Source organism: Bos mutus, chromosome 27, assembly GCF_027580195.1.
Source record: "Bos mutus isolate GX-2022 chromosome 27, NWIPB_WYAK_1.1, whole genome shotgun sequence".
In the NCBI taxonomy this organism is placed as follows: Eukaryota; Metazoa; Chordata; class Mammalia; order Artiodactyla; family Bovidae; genus Bos; species Bos mutus.
Window position 1 is genome coordinate 6210307 of NC_091643.1, and position 24081 is coordinate 6234387.

Below are 24081 nucleotides of genomic sequence, written 5' to 3' on the forward strand. Positions count from 1 at the left end.
GCTCAGTTGGTTAAGAATCTGCCTGCAATACAGGAGACCCCAGTTTGATTCCTGGATTGGGAAGATCCGCTGGAGAAGGGAAAGGCTACCCACCCCAGTGTTCTTGGACTTCCCTTGTGGCTCAGTTCGTAAAGAATCCGCCTGCAATGTGGGAGACCTGGGTTCAATCCATGGATTGGGAAGATCCCCTGGAGAAAGGAAAGGCTACCCACTCCAGTATTCTGGCCTATAGAATTCCATGGACTATATAGTCCATGGGGTCACAAAGAGTCGGACACAACTGAGTGACTTTCACTTCATGTGTGTGTGTGTGTGTGTGTGTGTGTGTGATGTTCACGAAGCACTAGGGTAAATGGGAACTTTCCAAAGTAAAGTTCTGAAATTACTAGGCAAGGAAAGCAATGAAAGAAGTAAGCCCGAAGTTATAGAACAAATATTATGACCCTATCTTTAAAGTCTGTGGCCAACGGATAAAGAAATGTAATTTTCTCTAACACTCTGATGTTCTCTTAAGGACTATGAGAGGCGTAATAATGTCTGTATTTGGGTTACATGCTGCTTTGATTATGTAGCCTATTAGTGAAATCCAATCCACAGCCTCCTACGAGATCGAGTGACTAAGGCATTTTGCTGATGAGTAGATCTTACTTGACAGGTTGACCTAGGATTATTAGTGAAGCCAGAAGTACTGCAGAGAAATACACTTCTGCTCTAGTCACTGACTCATCAGCCCATAAACAGCGCTTAAACCTTTATCTTTTCAATTGTCTTAACTGCCTTTCCCAGCAGTGTCCGCTTTCGAATAACAGATGGAGAGCTGCAGTCGCTGCTTCTCCATTACTAAGCACCCATATCGCCCTCAACTACAGCAGAGTTCGTTGTGGTGACAAAGCTCAGCAGGGCATCACCTGAAGATGGAATATGCCTGCTGGAGACCAAATATCCTTCACCCCCTGGTCTGTGCCAAGCATGTCACCTAAGTGGTGATATAGCTTAAAATTGACCGTAACATTATTGCTGTTTATTATCACCATGATCATGCATGTATTATGCAGAGTACATCATGAGAAATGCACAAGCTGGAATCAAGATTGCCGGGAGAAATATCAATAACCTCATATATGCAGATGACACCACCCTTATGGCAGAAAGCGAAGAAGAACTAAAGAGCCTCTTGATGAAAGTGAAAGAGGAGAGTGAAAAAGTTGGCTTAAAGCTCAACATTCAGAAAACTAACAGCATGGCATCTGGTCCCATCACTTCATCACAAATAGATGGGGAAACAGTGTCAGACTTTATTTTTTGGGCTCCAAAATCACTGCAGATGGTGATTGCAGCCATGAAATTAAAAGACACTGGCTCCTTGGAAGGAAAGTTATGACCAACCTAGAGAGAATATTAAAAAGCTGAGACATTACTTTGCCAACAAAGATCCGTCTAGTTAAGGCTATGGTTTTTCCTGTGGTCATGTATGGATGTGACAGTTGGACTCTAAAGAAAGCTGAGCACCAAAGAATTGATGCTTTTGAACTGTGGTGTTGGAAAAGACTCTTGAGAGTCCTTTGGACTGTAAGGAGATCCAACCAGTCCATCCTAAAGGAAATCAGCCCTGAATATTCATTGGAGGGACTGATCCTGAAGCTGAAGCTCCAATACTTTGGCCACCTGATGCGAAGAGCTGACTCATTGGAAAAGACCCTGATGTTGGGAGGGACTGGGGGCAGGAGGAGAAGGGGATGACAGAGGATGAGATGGTTGGATGGCATCACAGACTCAATGGACATGAGTTTGAGTGAACTCTGGGAGTTGGTGATGGACAGGGAGGCCTGGCGTGCTGCACTCCATGGGGTTGCAAAGAGTCAGACACGACTGAGGGACTGAGCTGAACTGATCACCATTTTACACATGGGGAAACCAAGACTCAGAGATGCTCAGCGACCAGCCAGAGTTTGCATAGCTCATAAATGATAGAGCGGGATTTCAGACTGAGGCGTGTTCACACAGCCTGGTCGCATCTGCCTCTCTGCCCTGCCTCCAATGGCTCCGTCTGCAGGCCTGGCTCCCCTAGTGCCCTGGGAACCACTGCAGAGATGGATTTGATAGTCTGTATGAAGTAGAGCCAGAGACAGGGTGCTGCCCCAGACAAGCTGGCCTGCAGGACAGCTTGTTTATCACAGCCAAGAAAAATCCACCAACTGACCCACCCAAATGTGACATGACTCAGTATAACAAAAGTTTACTCCTTAACCACGTGATTGTCCAGTCTGAGGGCGGTTGAGGTCAGTGGTGGTGAGGTGGGAAGCAGACTTTGCTCCACACAGTCATTCAGGGACCCAGGCTCACTGTGGCTCTGTTATCATCAATACGTAGTTTCCAAGTTTGTCACTGTCATCTCCACTGCAGCCCAGCCAGGAGCAGAGCAGGCTTAGAGGTGTGTGCCTGGGAGACTTTGTGGTCCAAGTCTTAGAAGAGGCACGCACGTCTTGCATTCCCGTTTCATTGGCTAGAATTCATAGTGTGACTATGGCTAATTGCAAGGAACGCTGTGGAAGGTAGTCAAGCTGGGTGTCCAAGAAGAAGAGGGGATAGATGTTAGAGAGTATTCATACAGGAAAACAGGGGAAAGGTCCCTAGGCTTAAAATCCAAAGATTGAGGTTTGGGTCTGATGACCCATTGTAGGGCCACTTGACAAGTTTTTTGTTTGAAAATCAGAATCACCACCACCTGCTGATTTCTGCTCTGTGTGTGCATGCATGTACACTCAGTCGTGTCCAGCTTTTTGTGACCCCATGGACTGTAGCCCACCAGGATCCTCTGCCCGTGGAATTTTCCAGGCAAGAATACTGGAATGAGCTGCAATTTCCTACTCCAGGGAATCTTCCCAACCCAGGGATTGAACCGTGTCTCTTATGGTTCCTGCACTGACAGGTGGGTTCTTTACCGCTGTGGCACCTGGGAAGCCCTTTCTACTCCATAGGATAATTGAAGATCAAAATTAGGATTAAATAAGATATCTGGGCATGCAATTTAGGACTAGCATGGGAGAGTAGGAAAAGCTCTATATTAAGACATGGAGTTCAAATTCTTTACTCTAGTTCTTTGTGGCTGTGCAAACATGTCTCCCTCATGCTTTCTGAGCTGGGAAGCTTTTCTGTTAATTTAGGAGGAAAAGCACTTGCCTTGTCTTCTTTATAGGGATCCAGAGCGTGTACAAATCAGTAACCTAAGTAAAAGTATCTGAAAGCCATGAATGTCAAATTTCTGTTTTGGGTATCACTGGAAACTATTTTACCCGGAGACTTCTTTCTTTTAAACAATTAATTAATTAATTGCTATGTATTGTTATTATCATTTGGCCCTGCCAGGTCTTTGTTGCTGTGAGGGATTTTCTCCAGCTGTGGCTCCCAGGCTCCAGAGCTTGGGCTCAATGGTTGTGGTGCATAGGCTTAGCTGCTTCCTGGCATGTGGGATTTTCCAGGACCGGAGATCAAACCTGTGTTGCCTGCATTGAAAGGCAGGTTCTTTACCACTGAGCCACCAGGGAAGTTTTAGAGATTCCTTTCTGAGCCCAAACTCCCTGCTTTGTCCTTTCATCCTGGCTAAATGAAGTAGAGTATTTATGTACAAAATAATATTTTTTTCAAAAAATTGAGATAGATGTCTCAGCACACATCATGAGTGACTATAAACTCCTGAGGGAACAGCCTGAGTCATCTCCATGTTTGAAATTCATACTCACTGAATTACGTTCAAGTTTCTTTCTGTTTTCTTTTTTTTTTTTTAATGTAAACAAGTCAAATGGAAATAGTGGGTTTTTTTTTTTGGAATATAGTTGATTTGTAATGTTGTGTAAGTTTCAGATGTACGGCAAAATGATTCCTTTATATATACATGCATATCTGTTCTCTTTCAAATTCTTTTCCCATTTAGGTTATTACAGAATATTGAGTAGAATTCCCTGTGCTATACAGTAGCTCCTTATTGGTTGTCCATTTTATACATAGCAGTGAGAATCTAAATAACAAAATACTGAGTTGGCCAAAAAGGTTCACTTGGGTTTTTTCCATCTTATGGGATATGAATGAATTTTTTGGCTAGCCCAATCTTAAAAATGATACAAACGAACTTATTTACAAAACAGACCCACAGACTTAGAAAACAAACCTATGCTTACCAAAGGGGAGAGTTGGGGGGAGAAGAGTGGATAGACAGGGAGTTATCAATATATCAATTGATTTATTTATCAATTGATTTATTTATCAGTTTATCAATTTGGGATTGATGAATTGAGTTTTCAAAGAGACTGTCTGGCTAAAGACAAGGGAACCATGTGGCTGGCACAGCAGTGGTTAGTGGCTCCAGCCCACAGCGTGGAGCTCTCCTCACTATTTGTTCTGTCTTTGAACCAAGGGTTTATCCTAACTGATCACATTCCCACTTTCTGATTTGCAAAGTCACTTCTCTGAATTGTTGGTGTTAGTCACTCAAGCAGACTCACCGTTTCTTTCTTCATTCAGTTCCACAATTAGAGTGATTCATTAGGCTGTCTTCCTTTCTCTCCTATTTTTCCTGTTATCTCCTGAAACTTCTTAATTCCAGCCAAGACGCTGATTACCTTCCAGGTTGCCTTTGGGGCCGAGTTGTGCAGAAGGGGCTCGTCTGTCTGACCTGGCTCTTCATTGTTTCTGGGCTCAGTCAGCTATGAAGTGCCGGGCTTGCTCTGCTAATCGCGGTGTGCGATGAGTCACTCTTCTGTTTTTCTGGCTCGTTGCAGGTGAGGTTGCATCTGCTTTTTCAAACTTTAATAAGTAACAAGAGACAGTAGAGAAAATCCGGGAGGGGCTGGCTTGCTTTTCCTTCTAGAATGGTTGCCAGAGTGTAGCACCAGCTATCCAATTTAGGCTAATCTCCACTTTATCCACCCACTCAACAGCTAGCAGCATGTCCTTCTTTAAACGGCCCCTCCAGGAAAAGAGACACTGTAAGTGACGCCCTTGCAGAGCGGCCCCTCTGCTTCTCAAACCTTCACCTGCCCAGGGACCACCTGGGATCTTCTTGCCACAAAGATTCTGACACATTCGATCGGAAGTGAGACCCAGGATTTGGCATTTCAAAGAAGTTCCCCAGGGACGCTGCTGATCCAGCAACCAAACTTGAGGAAGTGGAGTTGTTGAGGTGAGCCCGTTCTTACTGAGGTCTCATTCTTCACATACATTTTCAGATGATGGGCTTTCTGGAATAAGGAGAAATAGCTGGGATGCACTTGTCAAAATAGATAAGAAATTGTAACCAGGAGGAAAGTGGGATCCCTGATGTCTTTTCAGTTGTGAATTTCCATAAGTTGAACAGCTCCAATTCTATTTGCATTTACATTGACAATAAGCAGGAGGGTGGCAGATCCCATTCCATTTGAGGGATGGCATGGGTGTCACTACCACCAATTAATTACCCTTGCTCTATTAATTAAGAGCAAGGGTGTATCAGGGTCACAGGAAACTGAGGATCTGGGCTGTAATCAGAGGCTAACTTGCTAATGATTTTGTACAGAACATTGGGAGTTTGGGGATATCCAAATATAAATATTGGGAACGTGACTTGACAAATATATTTGTATGTTTTAAAGGGGAGGTAGAATCAGCTAGCTGTACTTATGTTAATAACAGACACATGTATGGTGCCTACTAGGTGCTGAGCACTTTACAAATATCAACTCATTTTATCCTGACAGCAACCTTAGGAAGTAGGTATTATTATTGTCTCTACTTTTATAGATTAATTGAGTTACAGAAAGGTGACGTTCTCCAAAGCAGCAGTGTTCAGGTTTTGAATCTGGGTAGGCTGGCCATTGGGCTTCTCTGGTGGCTTAGCTGTAAAGATTCATCTGCCAACTCAGAAGACCCAGGGTTTGATCCCTGGGTTGGGAAACTCCCCTGGAGGAGGGCCACCCACTCCAGTATTCTTGCCTGGAGAATCCCCATGGACAGAGGGGCTTGGTGGGCTCCAGTCCATGGGGTCACAAAAGATTCAGACATGACTTAGTGATTGAGCACATGCATGAGGCTGGCTATTACTGGGGCTTTCCTGGACTCGTGTATAGCAAGAACATACTAGTTCAAGGTCAGATTCTGCCATTTGCACTTGCCCTTGATTAAATCTTCTGGTCTCTGTCCTCATGATGCCCTGGGAACCTCTCAAAATTGTTGGGAAATTGGAATAAGATAATGCACATGAAACTTAATAAATTATATGCCACTGTACAGACAGATTCAAAGATTAGGTGGATACATTTGATTGCTATTGTTGTATTTTGAATAGTACTGTGTAAAGAGCCAAATTCTGTTTCTTTCGTGTCTATGTTTATATTTCTGCTGCTTCCTCAGGAAGAACTCGTTTTGCCCGAAATCATGAAATGAAAAACAAGAACATCTTTTTGGATTTGTTTTCTTAGGTTTTCTGAAAATAGGATATTTTGTAGAGGCTAAACACCAGTAGATGGCCAATCTGCTGATTTCATCCGTTCTTATTTTGTGATATCGTGCCCTGGAGGTTCTTCTCAGCAGTGTTACCCCATCTGAATTGAAATGATTTTCCAATGCCTCTTGCATTTTGCTATTCATTTGGTAAAGTGTCTTATGATGAAATCAATTTTGTCTTAGAACTTTGTGCTTGGATGTAAACCATGATTTTTCTTGTTACCTTGCCTCATCGTGGCATAGTTATCTTTCTTTAAAAGCCCTCACTTTTCTTAGAGTTTTAATATTGCAGCTGCACACATTTTCCCTCCTCTGAATTTTAGCAGGAGTTAATGTAAGATTCCCCCACCCCATCATTACATTACTACATTCTTCCTCAGGGGACTCGAGATTATGGAATTATGATAAAGGAGGATTATAGGGGTTCAGCTTGTGTTGCTGGGGCCAGGACATCTATGTCTCTGGTTCCTGGATGCAGGTGATGAAAGTGCCTCCTAATTATTTAATTATGAAAATTATGATTAGAGATTAATTTCCTTTTCTTTTTGTCAGAAATCCATGGAAGTAAAGCAAGGAAACTTTATTTATTTAAAATTTTCATTTTATGCTGGAGTAGAGTTGATTTCCAGCGTTGTGTTGGTTTCGGGTATACAGCAAAGTGATTCAGTTGTACATATACATCAGTCATTCATCTTCAAATTCTTTTCCCATGTAGTTTATTACAGAATACTGAGCAGAGTTCCCTGTGCCATATAGTACATCCTCGTTGGTTATCTATCTTATATATAGTAGCGTGTGTATGTCAGTCCCAAACTCCCAGTTAATCCCTCCTCTGGAAAGCAAGTCAGTTTTAAACCAGAACTTAATTCTTTTTCATTTAATTTAGCCAGATCAGAATCTGTTTCCTTTTCAGCAATAGAGCATGATAAGTCTTTCAGAGTAAATGTTAGAGCTGGATACAGTTATTAGCTTTCTCCTAAGTCAAGTAGCAAACTCAAACCAGACCAAAGATGCAGTGAACTTTATGTTTGTAAACAGGTGACATTTTTAAGCTGATTTAATCAAAGGCAAACCACAGATAATGGCATCACCATTTTCTTTTAACTGGCTTCTAAGACAGGGTTCATTTAGGTTTCTGGAGTGGCGGGTATAAGCAACTTTATAGTTGCTACGTGTGTGTCTTCCAGAACATTGCTTGCCTTCTCTAGTATTGTTCTAGAGCAAATGTGGATAAGAGAAGGAAGGTCAGTGAGGACCAATTAATTCCAAGATATCTGGGTGTGTATTTCTGGTGTCAAAATAGGCAGATAATACAGAGTAGCAGTCTCAGAGGCAGACCTGAGGTCAGAGAATCTGCAGCTCCATGTCTTAGCTGTGTGACCCGGAGTGAGTCACTGTCTTGCCTAAGCACTTCTTTCTTCATCTGTACAACTGGAATGGTACTAGTGCTGACCTTAGGCCTTTGTGCTGTGTGGCATATCACACACAGGCGTCTCTTGAAAGTACATATAATTCTTAAGAAGAGTTAATCTTGGAAAAAATCTAAATAAGAATGAGTGATATATGAATACGTATAACTGTGTTTGAGCAAACTCCGGGAGATGGTGAAGGACAGGGAAGCCTGGCGTGCTGCAGTTCATGGGATTGCAAAGAGTCTGACACGACTAAGTGACTTAACAACAAATATATATCTGAACCACTGTGCTGTACACCTGAAAGCAATGCAACGTTGTAAATCAACTAAAATCAAATTTTAAGAAATACTTCCCTACCCCAGGGAGCCTGTTCTCCCACACAAAAAAGTTAATTTTGATATAATTTTATCCTTGACCTACTATTAATCCAAGTGAAATCCTAACAGCTCCAATAAATCTTTGTAGACCTTTGAACAATTTCAAAAGCACCCTGAAAGGATGATTGAGTATCTTATGGTGGTGGTGGTGGTGGTCATTTATTTGCCAAGTCATGTCCAACTCTTGTGACCCCATAGACTGTAGCCCACCAGGCTCCTCTGTCCATAGGATTTTCCAGGCAAGAGTATGGAGTGGGTTGCCATTTCCTTCTCCAGAGGATCTTCCTGACCCAGCGATTGAACCTGCAGGCAGGTTCTTTACCGACTGAGCTACCAGGGAAGCCCAAGTGTCTTATGAGTGTCTTTCAAATTATCCCATAGAAATGCTGACCCCAGAGCTTCGTGCATCTTTTAACTGAAATCCCCTGACTACTACAACACACACACACACAGAGACAGACAGACAGACACACACACACACACACACACACATATACACATGCGTTCATTGGCCTTTGCTTGTGGGAATGTCTTGTGCAAAGAACATGGAAAGATGTAAAGTGTCATAGCTTTGAATGTGGAGCCAAAAGGGTAATTCCTCTCTGAAGACCACACTTACTAACCACAGAACAAGTGGAAGTGCCTACACTTCATCCAAAGCAGACTCCTGCTTTCAATTCGTTATTGCATGGTTATTTAAAGTAAACTGAGAAAATACTAATAGATAAAAGGAGGAAGAAAGGACCCTCAAAATCCCAATCCTCACCCCTAAATGCTGTTGTTATAACATTTTGGTGATTTTTGTGACTTCAGGTGGTTTTTGTTGTTAGTTGTGATCATACTATACCAGCAATTTTATCTCCTGCCTTTGACATATATACATATGTATATATGTTTTTATGGCTATGTGATATCACACCAAAAGGATGTATTGTTGACTATCTGCTCACATTTGTAGAGTAAACACTGATGCTTTCCTTATTCCTGGCTGTCACACACACTGCAGCCTTGAACCTCTGCTCGTACGATGCTGATGCTGCAGCATTTACGGCAGCGACCTGCCCCTGCCCCGGAGCCCTGCATGCGCCAGACCTGTGAAAGTCAGTAGAGTTGGAACTCATGAAGCCGAACCCAGTTCAGTTCAGTTCAGTTGCTCAGTCGTGTCCGACTCTTTGCGACCCCATGGACTGCAGCACACCAGGCTTCCCTGTCCATCACCAACTCCTGGAGCTTACTCAAACTCATGTCCATTGAGTCTGTGATGCCATCCAACCATCTCATCCTCTGTCGTCCCCTTCTCCCACCCTCAATCTTTCCCAGCATCAGGGTCTTTTCTAATGAGTCAGTTCTTCGAATCAGGTGGCCAAAGTATTGGAGCTTCAGCTCCAGCATCAGTCCTTCCAATGAGTATTCAGGACTGATTTCCTTTAGGATGGACTGGTTGGATCTCCTTGCAGTCCAAGGGACTCTCAAGAGTCTTCTCCAACACCACAGTTCAAAAGCATCAATTCTTCGGTGCTCAGCTTTCTTTATAGTCCAACTCTCACATCCATACATGACTACTGGAAAAACCATAGCCTTGACTAGATGGACCTTTGTCGGCAAAGTAATGTCTCTGCACCCCAACACTGAATTAAATCTGAGACAGAGTTTTGGATGGAGAATTGGTTTACCAGGCAAAGAAGGCCACACCAGATTCATGCCCTCAAACCTGTGTCCCCAGGATGGGAGGATTTGATGAGATGTTTCATAGTAGTGGTTCAAAGAGGGTGTGATAAGCTCATGGACATTCTTCTGATTGGTTGATGGTGCCTTATTCGGGAGTCAGCATCATCAACCTTCTTGTTCCAACTAGTTTAGAGTCTACATGCTTGTGGGCAGCAAACAGTTAACTTCTCATACCTGGTAGAGATTTCAGTTTGTGCAAAACAGCTCAAAGATGTAGCTGTGTGTATCCTTGATGGGGAGGCAGGATCCTGCCCCAGGGCTGCACTATTGCTTCTTGCTGTGCTCATTTGCTCAGTCGTGTCCGACTCTTTGCTACACTACCTACTGTAACCCGCCAGGCTCCTCTGTCCATGGGATTCTGGAGTGGGTTGCCATTTCTTCCTGACCCAGGTATTGAATCCGTGTCTCTTGTGTCTCCTGCATTGGTAGACAGATTCTTTACCACTGTGTCATCTTGGAAGACTGCTTATCTCTCTGTGCACTCCCTTTCTCGAGCAGGAACTGTGTGAACCTGCCCTTTGGAGCTCAGGGAGGGTTGTGGAGGCTGAATGAAGCCCGTTTCCCATAAGCGAGACATGGGAGGCTCAGAGAGGCTTTTGTGCCCCGGAGCCCACGGGTCCTGCTCCACATCCCTTGGTTGATGAGCCGCCATCGGGCTCACAGTCACACTGCGTTTCCTGAGGTTCTTAGATTCCTCAGGCTTAAGATCAAAGTCCAGAGTTGCTCTCTGACATTTTGCTGGTTCTGAAAGGCTGGAAGGCCAGGAAAGTGCAGAAAGGTTGAGAATGGAGAGGGGATCCCCATCCTGCTGATCACTGTGATCCTGGATGGGGTTACACGTTGCATCTCTGGGACCCCACAGGAACTTCTAGTAATTATCCGAGGATCTGGAGTCTCCTTTGAGAAATGCTATTGTCCTTAACATATCTCCTGAGAATCCTTATCTGTCCCAGAAAACCAGTCACATTCACCTCGCCGTGAAAGAAAGAAACATCTCAGGATTTTGTGAAATCCTTCCTTTATCCATCTCTTGAGTTAGATAATTAAGTCCTTTCTTCTAGTTATTAAAGCTAGCCTGTTCTAACTTTTTGGAAACATCATTATTGTCAGTTTAATTCATTACTCTTAGACTCTCTACCATGCCCTACTCATGCTTGATATTCTGTGATTTGTGGAGTGTAACACGAGAAAAATATTCTTGTTTTCTAGGACTGATAGCCGTCTGATAGGTGTGGCACCAGCTATATCATATATGGAACTCCATTAGTACTTATTAATAGTTTCTGCCCCTGAGTCCCTTTGAAGGGCCCGCATTGACCCTTTAACTTCTCCCTGGTAGTCCAGCCTGTGCTCTGAAGTTTTCTACCGTCCAGTTCTTCAACTCTGTGGTCGCTATGGCATTGTCAGGCTGATTGGCTTCTGTTTGTGTCTAAAGATAAGCAGGCGTGTGTGTGTTTGTTAACACCACACTTTGCTTTATTCTAATTGTAGTTAGAGTCTATAACTGCAAAGTTATTGGAGAGAATGTACCTACTTTGGTGGTAGTGCCATCGCTTGATTCCTACCACTGCCCGATGCTCTTAATGGATCTGTTAGTGGAAGCCTTAGGTTGATGATAGGATAATGAAGCCAGTTGGCATCTCCATTACTTTTAGGAAAGCCTGAAACTGGTCGTTTCTGTTGCCATTTCCTTCATTTTGGATCCTAAGTAGTTGAAGTCAGATAAAGCAGAAAGGAGGAAAGGTGTGCATCCTCGTTACTCAATGAGTCTTTCTAAGAATAGAGAGATGGAACCCTTGGGCAGAGGGGAACTGAGTTCTCATGCTGAGTCTGCCCGTCTGTCCCCTTTGTGCCCAGTACATGAGGTACAAGAGGAGGGGGCTGGATTGGATTGGACCGTAGGCCCCCCAGACACAGCGACACCAGTGAACGACCTCTTCCAAGCCATTTCCCCAAGCTTCTCCCTTTTGGCAGGCAGCTTCTGGCTTGATCAGGTTCTGTCTTTGGCAAAGGGGCATGTTTAATGGTTAGTCTTTATGAACTACAGGTTGGGTTAGGGTTGGGGCTGTGCTTTGCTTCTGTCCAAATAGTAATCTGTGGGTCTCATTTTGCAGTTTGCCTGTTGACAGATTATACTGATTATGTTTTTGCTCCCTGAACACCACTGTTCATTTTACCATTTCTTCTCCTAGTAAACGTCTGCATGTCTCTCCGTCTACTTTTATCAAAACTTTGAATTTTATTAATTACTTAAATACTGGAGCCTTTCACAAACTTTCCATTTAAAGTAATCATGCCTAAATTGTGTTGAATGAAAGGACTTGCATATTAATTGTGCCTGGTGTTTCTGTTGATTAGGCAATTCTGTACCAGCGCCAATCAGAGCTGCCTGTGTCTTTCAGCACTGATGAAGTTTTAAATTGACTGCGTTAATTTAAAATGTTAGTCATATTTAACTTTCCCAAGGTTGGGAGCAGGCTTCCCTGGTGGCTCAGATGGTAAAGAATGTGCCTGCAATACAGAAGACCCAGGGTCAGTCATTGGGTCAGGAAGATGCCCTGGAGAAGGGAAGGGCAACCCACTCCAGTATTCTTGCCTGGAGAATCCCATGGACAGAGGCGCCTGGGGGACTACAGTCCCTGGGGTCACAAAGAGTTGGACACGACTGCGTGAGTAACACACACACACAAGGTTAGGCGCAGCTCTCAGCATGATTCTTTTCATCCTGACTCTGGAGTGGCAAGATGGAAATGACTATGGCTCTATGGCTTTGTCCTCGCCACACCCTCCCTCCCACTCACAACTGCATCTGTTCAGTGGAAGTCTTACCAATTTCACCTGCTAAATCCTTCCTGGGTTCCACATTATCCTCAAGTTCAGGCCTTTATTATATCTTGCCCAGACTGTCACTGTAGTCATTGACTCGGTCCCCTTGCTGATAGAATTGCCTACGTAATTCAGCCAGGAGAATCCTCATGCTGAAAATCCATCATCCCGCGCCCATCACCCACAGAATGAAGGCCACACTACTTAGCGGGACTGAGAAGTCTTGCTGTGCTTTAGAACGTCTCCATTTTTTCAACTTCATCCCTTACCCCTCTTCAGTCTGAATTTAATGCCGGAGAGATGCCAAGTGATGCAGCATTTTCTGTGTTCCTCACCTCCATGTTTTGGTCCATGACTTTGGCTGGAATATTTTGTTTGCTTTCCATATCCTGGCACACCAAACCCCAACCACACTTCAGCAGTTAGCTTGGCCAATTGCCTCATATGTGAATTTTAGGGGAAATGTTTTCCCAGCACTGTTGAGAATTTCAGCTTTGTTATATCGTCGAGATCCATTCACAGGTCTGCTCCCCATCACGACTCCACTAGCCCCCAGTACCCGAGGTCACAGGGAGTCCTGACCTTGTTATCCTCAGACTCTAGTTAGTACCTGTTTCTAGAATTAGACTCTAGAAACAATTGACAATGTGACGCCAGGCTGCCGGCCTATCACCAGTGAAGCTGAAGTTTTCACAGAAGGAGATAGTTTGGGTTTGGTTCTCTAGGAGCAGACTCTGAGCAGAGGATTCGGTGAGACTGATTAATCAGGAAGTGGTCCTAGGAAAAACTGGAGGGGAGGGTGGGAAGGTGAGACAGGGAGGTGAAAGGAACGAGGCTGAGTTAGGCTGTGTTTTCAGGAGAGTCCCGCAGAGGGCAAGTGTCGCTGAATTCTATAGGGGGTTCTGAAAACAGTGAGGGTCCCACCTGCAGTGAGGCAGGGGGTGTTGAAACACCCACTGCATCAGCATTGGCTCAGGGTTGCCTCTTCCCAAAATACAAACTCCAAGTCATTCAACTGTCTACATGGAGAGGTGAGTGGGTCAGCATTGAGCGTGTGTCAGAACAGCCTAAGGGGCCTATTAAAATATGGATGGCAGAACCCTGCTCCTAGAGTTTCTGATTCAGCAGGTTAGGGTGGGACCCAAGTTTGCATTTCTAACAAGTTCCCATGAGGTGTTGCTGCCACTGTCTTAACCCTAACTGTCTGTGGCTACTGGTCTGTGGCTCACACCTTGAGGAGCACTGATTTAAGCAAAAGCATTTACAGCAGCCCAGGGGTCATCCTACGATAAAGGCACGGCCCTGACTAGTGTCCAAGAAGACTGGAGCCGCACTGCCGGCCCCATTTCTAATCCAAGGCAGGTTGCAGTTTGCAGGACTGACTCAGCTGAGTATCCAACTTCAAACCAAGCTTCACTTTGCTGTGATTGAAAACCATACTGAACTATTTCCTCTTTTTTTTTCTTTTTATATAAATTTATTTATTTTAATTGCAGGTTAATTACTTTACAATTTTGTATTGGTTTTGCCATACATCAACATGAATCCACCATAGGCATACACATGTTCCCCATCCTGAACCCCCCCTTCCACCTCCCTCCCCATACCATCCCTCTGCGTCGTCCCAGTGCACCAGCCCCAAGCATCCTGTATCCTGCATCGAAGCTGGACTGGTGATTCATTTCATATATGATATTATACAAACTATTTCCTCTTAACATCTTTGGCTGTCTTCTGCTCTTCCTCATTCAGTTAGGCTCAAAGTATTTCCTGGAAGCACCACTGCTTTGTCTTGTTGGCATGTTTCTCTTCCCAGCTGATCCTTTGTGAATTCTGTTATTAGAATCAACCAAAATTTCAAGAAGTTGTTATTAGTCAAGGGTAGAAGTCAGTCCCAATAGTTTAGAAAAGAGAGCTGAGGCAGTAAATCATAAAAGTATGTACAGTGAAAGAGATAAATAACCAGATACCAAAATGGCTAGATGAGCAAGAAAGAACCTAGAGGGGGGAAAAAATGTTGATTTGCCAGACATTCTTTGGAAATAGGGAGAATTTTTTGGCAGCTGTGGGACTTATAGGCAAACCTTAAGGTATGTTTTTATTTTGCTAAGACTTTCCTTCCTTGGTTGATTGAAGGAGTTCACACAACTCCCAGAGGCACGTAATGTTCACAAGAGGAACTTGTGTACTGGAAAGCCTGTCTAACCGGGTGCTTTGAAATACATATGAAAGAGCTAAAAGCTTAGTGTCATAATGAAACCTGGCATCAGGCTGGAAGGCTTGCGAAGTTAATAAATCATTCAGAAATCAGAAATGGGCCTTTCACTGTACACGGTGTCCGGTAATTTACATCATGCTCACTGCTGAGACAGACAACTGCTGAGGAGCTCCTCTGTGTGAAAACGATTCGGTCATTCCTGGAATGCGGCCACAACCTCATGGTCCAGAAGGAGGGAGACCCGAGACGAGTGGGACGGAGCCCCGTGGAGAAAAGGGGCGCTGTGTCCCGAGGGTTCCTGTGGGATGCACCTCTTATGACATGGCTCCTAAATCTAGTCGTAGCTGTGGATGTTTGAAAGTCTACAGAGAGAAGCCTTCAAGAAAGTGTGTGAGGAAAAGCTGACGACACATACCTTAGTCACGGTGGAGAAGGAAAGGGCAGGAAAATATACCGCCATCTTCATTCACGAAAGTTTATGACAAGAGGGTAAGTTACTCAGCCAAGACAGAAGTGCGTGTCAAAGAATACCTTTTGATTCCACCTATAGGAGGTAACGTGGAGAAGGGAATGGCAACCCACTCCAGTATGCTTGCCTGGAGAATCCCATGGACAGAGGAGCCTGGCGGGCCACAGTCCACAGGGTCGCAAAATGTCAGGCATGACTGAAGCGAGTTAGCACACAGCACGCATACAAGATACCTGGAATAGTCAAATTCATCAGGTCAGAAAGTACATTGGTAGATGCTGGGGCCAAGCATCAGGGGGTGGGGAATGGAGTGGGGAGTTAGTATTTAATAGGGACAGAGTTTCCATTGAGGAAGATGAAAAATTTAGGAGATAGATGATAGAGATATGCAACCATGTGAGTGTCCTTAGCGCCCCTGAACTGTAGAGCTCAGTGTGATGAAAATAGTATGTTTTATATTATATGACTTTTACCACAATAAAAAACATTAAAAAATTTTTTTAAAACAAGTACAAGTGAAAGAACCTGTCTGATCAGTTCAGCTCAGTAATGAAATAAGTTGTTCATCTTGCATCAGTTAGATTCACTTACTTTACAACTGACCCAATATTCTCCCCCTGAGGGAAGCAAATGAAGTTCCCTCTGTGGGATCGGAGGGCGGGGGCTGTGAGGACCGACTGGCTTTGTCTCAGGGAGGTTGTTGGGTGATTGTCCCTGGGCTGGGAGGAAGTTAGCCAGTTCTGAGTCTTACCACGAGCCAGGAGTGGAGCTAAGAAAAATGTTCAAGTAGGTACGCATGTATGCATAATGTCATGTACTGCTGGACAGATAATGGACTATTAATCCCATTTAGTCACTCCTGTGTGTGTGTGTGTGTGTGTATGTGGGCTCAGTTGTGTCTGACTTTTTTCGACCCCGTAGACTATAGCCCCCCAGGCTCCTCTGTCCATGCAATTTCCCGGGCAAGACTACTGGAGTGGGTTGCCGTTTCCTCCTCCAGGGGATCTTCCCGACCCAGGGATTAAACCCTTGTCTCCTGCACCGGTAGGTGGATTCTTTACCACTGAGCCTCCTGGGAATCCTCATTTCATCATAGTAAACCGTATTCTTGAATGGCACATGAGGAAGATAACTACTTCCTTTTTGGAAATAACATCTCAAACTAACTTATTGTAACACAAAAAGTTTGGTTTGAGGGAGCACAAGTCTATCTTGGGGGAGCATATGCTCTTTTACTAAAACACACCCAGTTTAAAAAAAAAATACCTGAAAAGGACTTATAACAAAAGCAATGGTGGGATTTTAAGGGTTTACTTGAGAAGAAGCACATGAGCACTTACGGGACTCCTTCTGCAAGCTTTTACACCAATTATCTCAACCGACCCTTCTGACTCCTTAGCAATACATAATGACATTTTTTAATCACACAAAGTTGTAAAGGCAGAACGCAGAGTTTCTGCGTAGCATCGCCCAGCTTCCCCGCTTGCTCACATCTGACGTCACTTTCTTTGTCGCAGTTACAACTACAGGTGCGTTGCTGTCACCATATTCCAGACTTCATCTGGGTGCTGCCTGGTTCCCACTCCCGTGCTTTTCTTTTTCAGAGTCCAGTCCGGGGTCCAGCTTACCTTTCGCCATCCTGCCTTCTCTTCTCCAACCTGGGGCAATATCTCAGTTCTTCCTTGCTTTTCATGACCTTGACAGTTTTGAGGATTACAATGAGCTATATCATCGGGTGAAAATTATACAGAGTGAAGTCAGTCAGAGAGAGAACAGTATCAAATATTAGTGCGTATATGTGGAATCTAGAAAAATAATACAGATGAACCTATTTGCAGGGCAGGAATAAAGACACAGACATAGAGAACTGACTTGTGGGCACGTGGGGGGACCTGGAAGGGAGACGAATTGAGAGAGTAGCACTGATATATATACACTGCCGTGTGTGGAACAGCTAGTGGGCACGTGCTGTGGAGCACGGAGCTCTGCTCGGTGCTCCGTGATGGCCTAGAGGGGTGGGATGGGCCGTGGGAGGCTCTAGAGACAGGGGATATATGTGCATTCGTGGCTGATTCACCTTGTTGTACAGCAGAAGCCAATACAACATTGTAAAGCAATTACCGCCAATTAAAAAAAAATTTTAAATACAAGTACTGTAACATTTTCATCAAAGATAGGAATTTCAGCTGAAAAGAGGCATCATTATGGTGGAGAGGAAATGACAAGGTAGTTGTTCCTGCCTGAAACTGTTTTTGTGGAATATGTTGTCATGGGAGAATGAATGTTTAGTTTTCCGTAATTTCCTATGACACTTTGCGGGAATGGGTCCCCAGGACAGACTGGGAGCGGATATTAGGGACATTTTCCAAGAATCTGAGGTTGTTTTTCTTTTAATTGGAGTACAGTTGACTTACAATGTTGTGTTAGTTTCAGGTGTGCAGCAGAGTGAATCAGTTATACATGACGCGAAAGTTGCCCAGTCATGTCTGACTCTTTGCAACCCCATGGACTGTAGCCCGGCAGGCTCCTCTGTCCATGGAATTCTCCAGGCCAGAATACTAGAGTGGGTAGCCTTTCCCTTCTCCAGGGGATCTTCCCAACCCAGGCATCGAACCCAGGTCTCCCGCATTGTGGGTGGATTCTTTCCCGTCTGAGCCACCAGTTATACATATTCATGCATTAGTATCTATTCTTTTTTACAGCCTTTCCCTTGCACATCATTGCAGAGCACTCGCTGGAGTTCCCTGTGCTGCGCAGTAGGTCCTTACTGTTATCTGCTTTGCGCACAGCAGTGTGTGCCTCTCAATCCCAGTCTCCCAGTTGTCCTCTCCCCACTTTCCCCTTGGTTAACCATAACTTTGTTTTCTGCATCTGTGTCTCTATCTCTGTTTTAAGTTTGCAGACAAATGCTGGGGCCTTCCTGATGAAGTGGCATGGAGACCTTTTGTTAGGTTTTTTTTGTTAGTTTGTTTTTACTACAACAGGGATGAATAATTTTTGCTGAGAATTTGAAAAATACAGAAAAGCAAACAAACCTCCCCAAGCTCTTCTAGTCGGCAGTGAATACTGTTCATTTCAGTGTGTGAGACGCTGCTTCTTTATCAATGCATATAGGCTGCAAACTTTTGCAGGATAACATGCTGAAATGCCTTCCAAAGTCTAATTTTAGACCATGGAGTCTTTAGCAGAAGAGAAAGGGTTCAGTAGTTCCCATCTGGCAGCTGAAGAATCCCAGGGAGCCACGGATTACTTATAAGGGTCTTCAAATCCACATGTTTATCAAACGTTGTCTGTAGACGGAACAACTTGCTATGTCACACACACACACATTCAACCTTTGGGTAAACATACAAGTATGCTCTTCATTGAGATTAATACATGCAAATGCATTCAAAAGCCCTACCGAATTTAGAGGAGCTTGCTGCCATTAGTTACTTTTTTCAGTCAATGAATATTAAATAAGTTCAGCTCTTTAATGGAAGGTCCACAGATGTGCTGATATTCCAGAGGGCTCTCGTGCTTGTAAAGGTGAAAACAAAAATGTGATGAGGAGATGAGTGACTGGCAGAATGTTTGCTGTTTCTACCACATCACGATTCAGCCCACGTCGGTCACACGTGTCCAGAACACCTCTTTTGCTTTTGGTTTTACAGTTTAGCTCCTTTCAGAAAAAGTGAGCATATCACATTGTTGGGTGGTCCTTCTTCCAACTCTGGATTAACAACCTTCAACTGGTGTAGCTAAATCCAGAAAATGAAAGACTTGATTATCAAAGCAAAAATATTACATCAATATGCTAGTATTTGTGAAGTATGGAGAAGGTGAATTTTACCTTTTTACCCCATGGTGACCCCAAGAGTCCTATTGCTGAACCCCAACCTTTTCTACTTGCTTGAAACTTTTTCTTTAAAATTTAGTCTCTTAGTAAAATCTGTCCTATTGGAAGAGAACAAACCAGTAACTTGGAAAATATTTTTAAAAGGTTTCTTATTTGCCATTCTAAAGAAAAAAACTATTTCACACTTTATTACTTTTCTTGCCCCAAAGTTGAATCTTACTTAAAGTCATATGGTTGCTGATGAAAGATGATTTCTTGGCTTTTCCATAAGCAGGATGTGTTCAAAGATACCCCTTTCCAGCCAGTTATTTTAGCTTGTTTTAGTTTGCTTTGGTTCAGTCTGTTACTTTGGGGTGGAAACTGGCTCCCAAGTGAAAGATCAAACCCTTCTCTTCCATGCCAGGAAATTCCAATTTAAAGCCCATTTTTTGAGCTTGGTAAAATTCTTCTCTTTCCCTCCTACACACCCTGATTAGCTTTCTCTTTGTAAGTGACTTGACTTACTATTCCCATCCCTCCCTGTGCCTGATGGAGCTTGCTAAGAGTTTAGTACCTCATTCTGATCATTTCTCTCCATCCCATCTACTTTTATCTGTGTGCTGTTCACTATTTTCATCACAGGAGCAGTGAGGCTGGTTTAGGGAAGGATGGACGTTTCCTATTAGGATGCCCAACTCCGAGGAGAAGACATTCCATCACTTGCCCTTTCAGTGATGAGACTCAGGGAGGCAGTCTCCCAGAATGTGGAGAAACAGGAGTGTTTCCCAAAATAACTAACAAGACTTAGTTTTGATGTCCATCCCCTCCTTCCTGTTTGCTAGAAGCACATGGTGGGCCGTAGAAGGCAATGTTCTTTGAGTGATGATTCTGAAGGTGTGAATTCTTGTTCACTCTGCCACTAGATCCTTGGGCCAATTGTTTTTAGTTTCTCAACTTCTTAACCTATAAGATGGAGCTGAGGCTATTCCTAGGTTGTTAGGGTCATGGAGCATCACATATGCTATGAAAATATCAGGAATTATTACTGCATCAAAGACTTTATGAACAAGCTGAAGGCAAAAGCCATTTATTTCTTTTATTTTTGGAGTGGTTTTTGAATTTTTTATTTTACATTGGACTATAGTTGATTAACAATGCTGTGCTAGTTTCAGGCATGCCACAGAATGGTTCAGTTATACACAAACATGTATAACTGAATTTTCAAATTCTTTTGAAAATTCTAATTTTCAAGTTCTTTTCCCACTTAGGTTATTATACACTATTGAACAGAGTTCTCTGTGTTATACAGTAGGTCCTGGTGGTTATCTACAGTAGTGCGTATATGTCCATCCCAAACTTCCAGTTTATCCCTCCCCTCCATGTTTCCCCTTTGGTAACCATAAGACTGTTTTCTAAAGCTGTGAGTCTGTTTCTGTTTGGTAAATAAGGTCATTCATATTTTTTTTTAGATTCACATATAAGCGTATCATATGCTTATCATGTGATGTAAGCGTCACATCACATGATATTGTCTTTCTCTGTCCACTTAGCGTGATCATCTCCAGGTCCATCCATGTGCTGCACATGGTATTATCTCATCCCTTTTTATGGGTGAGTAACACTCCAGTGTTCTTGCCTGGAGAATCTCAGGGATGGGGGAGCCTGGTGGGCTGCCGTCTATGGGGTCGCACAGAGTGGGACACTGAAGCGACTTAGCAGCAGCAGCAATACTCTGTTGTATACGTGAACCACATCTTCTTTACCCAGTTCATCGTGGACATTTAGGTTGCTGCCATGTCTTGGCTATTGTAAAGAGTGCTGCAGTGAACACTGAGGTGCGTGTAGCCTTTCGCACTGTAGTTTTCTCTGGATATACCCCTAGGAATGGGATTGATGAATCGTTTGGTAGCCCTGTTCTTAGTTTTTTATTTGCTTCTTTATTGTAGAAGGAGATCATGAGTCCAGGTATGGATTCCCAGTCCTGCTGGCTAACTCTGCTACCTCGGTCAAGTTACCTCTTTGCATCTCAGTTTCTCCAAGCATAAAACAGAGATTATCCTAGTAACTGTTTCATTAGGGGAGTGGAGAGCAACAGTCTCCATAAAGAGTTCAGTGTGGTGTTGGGAGAGCAGCGAGCTGCCCATGAGGTGAAGTGAGGTGAGGGTGCTCAGTGGGAGGTGGGCTGGCATCACTCGCTGCTCGGAAGTTCCGCTCGCCCCGGGTCACAGCACTTGGGAGCCCACTTCTAGCCTCAGCATCTGTCGATGTTTCCATGTGAAATAAACCTTAGCGACCACTCCTGAATGGTCCAGACAAAGGTCTGTTGTAGTGCTGAGCCATCTTTTTGTACAAATGTCATGTCAAAAAAAAAAAAAATCAGTGTTCGTAGGTTGCCTTCATTTCTTCCTAGAAATCATAACTTAAAAAAAAAAAACCAGAACACGAAGTGTCTGAAGCCGAGCCTATCCCTTCTTTCGTTTCTCGTAGGCTGAGGGTTTCATTTCAAGCAGTGCCTGCAGCGCTGTGTCTTTAGATGTGCCCTGTGTGAGACGAAAGACCACCTACGTGGAAGCGGGTATTGGTGGAATTTGTAGGTGGGGAGAGAAACTTGGCCCTGGAGTTGAGCCACAAGGCAATGAAAATGCCCTTCTGTTAAGGTTTGCTCAGCTTCCAGGGGTGGTTTTGAGGGGCAGGCTTAGGAAACAGGGCAACCCCATGAGGTGGGGTGGATGCCCAGACCTACTTGTGAGTGTGTGCCTGTTTTGTACCCACTGCCGGGCTGGATGTAACTCAGCAGAGAAGAACTCGGGGGTCCCAGCGCCCTGGTGATGGGGGAGATGCCGGAAGCAGTGCCCTCTCTCTCCTTCCTGGCTTGCGTCGCTCTGGCTGCTTTCCCTTCTGTGGGGTCGCAGGCCCTGTGAGGTCCCGATCGCCGTCTCCCTAAGAATGTCCCCGTCCCTGCTTCAGTCCTGGGACAACGTCCTTCTCAACCTTCCCAGTGAAGAGTCACCGGCCTGGTCCTACCCATGATCCCTCCTGACTATTTGTTAGAGAGGATACACGCCAGTACAATCCAAGATGGGTTCAGAGTAGTTCATATTGGCTCCAGTGTTGATGTCCCATGACCTGCCTTGAGATCCTTGGAAACACCCTGGGATTTCCCAGCGGAAAGAACAAGAATCCTCCTCTCATCATTCTCTAGATTGGGTGTGTGTTTTCTGTGTCCTGCGTGGGATGCCTTCCTTACGGACTGCTTACCCACCTGATTTCAGACGTGGAGTCCGGATGAGATCTGCTAGCTCTAAGTGCGTTTTCTAAATGCAGCCGCTTGACTTGGTGAGTGACACTTACCCCTCTCCACTTTGCTGTTTTGAATTCCTTGTTTGTGGGTGGTACACTGCATTAGAAAGCTAGACAGGCTGCAGGAGACACCGTCTCATCTCCTGGCCTAGTGTAGATGGGGTGTGTGTGTGTGTGTGTGTGTGTGTGTGTATGCACGCTCAGTCACTTCAGTCGTACCCAACTCTTTGTGACCCTATGGATGTAGCCCGCTTAGGCTCCTCTGTCCATAACAAGTAATAATAAATAACAAACCAAAAGATCTGCTGATGAGAAGGTTTTGAACTAAGTTTATTTACTCCGTGATTTGAGAGAGAGTCATTTAATCCACTTGAATTTTTTAGAGCAAGCATACTCTGCATTTTACAGGAGAAGCTATGTTGAGTTAGACTTTGGATTAATGGTGCAACATCATCAGAAATGTGGCTGCGAGGTTTACCATCTCCCAAGGTTAATAGGGATTTCTCTGAGCCTGTGGGAAAACTATCTCCAATTCAGCAGGTTAATTACTCACATTTGGTCAATATATTTTGTCATGCTGTCATAGGACAAGCGCAAACAAACCAACAGATGAATGAAAACTATTAAGATGAAATTAAACGGACTAAAATAAAATGTAAGCTCTTGACTAATGTAGCCAGATGAACAGAAGAAAAGTAAAATATGGGATTATGCAAATCCCAGCACTTGGCTTCTATTTCTGTTTTCTCATAAGAAAGAATGAAGGATGCTCTTTAAAATTTCCAAATGAATCATATATTTTAAAACAAGCTTTCTCAGAGAATAAAAGCACTCTATCAGTTACCTCAGAAATTATTGCTGTGAAAGTCCAGGTTCACTGTGGAAGCAATGCCATTTTCTTTCTTACCCATAACACCTCCCACAAAGTTTGACATTCAGATGATGTATGTAAATAAATATTTTTAGATAAGTAAGTGGATTTATAAATACATACCAGACCTCACAACCTGCAAGTCCCACGAGTACTTCAAACTGAGCATTTATAAAAATGAGCTCAAATCTGCCCCTTTCTTATCTGCTCCTTGCATATTTTCTTTCTCACCGAAGAGTCATCAGGTTTGACCTGAGTGTCAGCATGGACTAAGGCCTCTTCATTGGCCCTCCTGACTGCTTCTCCAATCAGATCAGATCAGATCAGTCGCTCAGTTGTGTCTGACTCTTTGCGACCCCATGAATCGCAGCACTCCAGGCCTCCCTGTCCATCACCAACTCCCAGAGTTCACTCAGACTCACGTCCATCGAGTTAGTGATGCCATCCAGCCACCTCATCCTCTGTCGTCCCCTTCTTCTCCTGCCCCCAATCCCTCCCAGCATCAGGGTCTTTTCCAATGAATCAACTCTTCCCATGAGGTGGCCAAAGTACTGGAGTTTCAGCTTTCGCATCATTCCTTCCAAAG

General features: G+C 44.0%; 1 protein-coding gene across 4 annotated transcripts in view; it reads left to right on the top strand.

Annotated features, from left to right (window-relative positions):
* The window catches only part of LRRC3B (leucine rich repeat containing 3B), a 95392-nt gene that overhangs the window by 39757 nt on the left and 31554 nt on the right, over positions 1-24081 (top strand). The window contains exon 2 of one of the 4 annotated variants that reach the window (XM_070364051.1): positions 22527-22660. The exons of the other annotated variants lie outside the window; for them this stretch is intronic. The gene's annotated coding sequence lies outside the window, so the exon portion shown is untranslated. The remainder of the gene's footprint in view (positions 1-22526; positions 22661-24081) is intronic. 4 annotated transcript variants of the gene reach the window in all.